Raw genomic sequence first — 1,847 nt, 5'->3', positions numbered from 1 at the left:
ATCTTCGCACGCAAGGAAGTGCCTCCTTATTACGCACAAAAAACGAATACCCCCCTGCTAGCTGGGACCCACCATAGTGGGAGGATGACTTGTGGGCCAACTAAGTTGACGGGGACGGAGGGCTTTGTCAACTTAGTCAATATGAACGATTCTAGCTCCAGTGACCGTACGATTTCCATCCAACGGCCATAGTGCTTCTTCAACCTTTGGTCTTCTTGCCCCAGCCGTCCAAACCAGCGCCGGTCGTGCCACGTGCTCCTGCCTCCCGTGGCCGGCTGTGATGCCGCGGAGGCCTCACCACCCCCTACTACTCCCAACGCTGGCCAGGCCATCCCTCTACTCACCCACACCCCCTGTTATTCTGCGGCGACCGCAGCCTCAGACTACAGTCGAACCAGTGAACCCTCGTACTCCTCTCCGCGCGGGCTTCCACTGTCGCGTCTTCCCCGGCTCTGCGTCGTTCCCTTCCTAGGCCTCGCCGTTGACCACCGCCGTGGTGCTCTCGGCGCGGCGTGGTCAACGTGGTCAAGGAACGACTTCCATCGGATGTGGACTGTACGTGGAGAGGCTGACAGCTGGGTCCACGGCCGCAACAAGGAAGTGCCTCTTTATTACGCGGAAAATAATGATTCCTCCACCTGACAGCTGGGACACACTGGACGGGCCATTGTATTTTACGAAAAAACGTTTCCCCCTAACTGCTGGGACCCACCAGCTACATCTTCGCACGCAAGGAAGTGTGTCCGGGCAAAAAGAAAAAACGATTCGCCCCCTGACTGCTGGGACCCACCAGCTACATCTTCGCACGCAAGGAAGTGCCTGACAGTCGGGACCCACCTGGTCGAAGCATACGTAGCGTTGTCATTCTGGTCGCAAACGTGTACGTACATACTGGTGGATGTAGAGGCGCGCACGTGTCGTAGTAGAGGCGCACACATGTTGTAGTAGAGGCACACACGTAGCATGTACACGTACGTACAGCGGCCAGTGTGCAAGAAAGAAAATACAGCCACGTATGTGTACATACGGGCGGGGTCTCGAACGCCTACTCGCGCATACGTACGGCCAGGGCTCGTGTACATGGCTGGGTCGGAACGAAGAAATAGCCCCGTCGTTGTGTTCATGGGGAGCCAACCGACTGGGTCAGAACGGAATGTGTCGTCGTGTTCATCGAGAGGGCTTGGATGGTACAGGCGATGGAAACAAGGTCTGGCGTACCGCAGAACGGAGGAAACGGCCTTGTGTTCAACCGGCCACGTTCGAGACGGGATCCTGTTCATCGGGAGGGGTCTGGCGTATCGCAAAACGGAGGAAACAGACCTCCTACGGTCGAAACTGGGGTCCTGTTGATCGGGATGGGTGTGGCGTACCGCAAAACAGACGAAACAGACTTGTGTTGGAGCGCTACGGTCAAAACGGGGGTCCTGTTCATCAGGAGGGGTGTGGCGTACCGCAAAACGGGACTCCACGGGATATTGTTCATCTCCACCGTTGATCTCCTCCAGCCTCCACGGGCTATTGTTCATCCACCGTTGACCTCCTCCAGCCTCCACCTGAGACTGTTCATCCACGGGCTCCTATTCATCCAGCCTCCACCGCGCGCTACTCCACCGGCTACTGTTCAACCACCCCTCTCCATGGGCTCCTGTTCAACCACCCCTCCATGGGCTACTATTCATCCACCCCTCCACCGTCTACTGTTCATCCAGACCTCCACGGGGTTGTCCTGTTCATACAGCCCTCCACGGGGTCCTATTCATCCAGCCCCAACCGGCTCGATCGATCGGGGTCCTGTTCATCCAGAGGCAACGTCACGGGTCATGTTCATCCACTCCCACCGCTCACTG

This window comes from Triticum dicoccoides, chromosome 4B (genome assembly GCF_002162155.2).
Source record: "Triticum dicoccoides isolate Atlit2015 ecotype Zavitan chromosome 4B, WEW_v2.0, whole genome shotgun sequence".
In the NCBI taxonomy this organism is placed as follows: domain Eukaryota; kingdom Viridiplantae; phylum Streptophyta; class Magnoliopsida; order Poales; family Poaceae; genus Triticum; species Triticum dicoccoides.
This window is presented reverse-complemented; position numbering follows the sequence as displayed.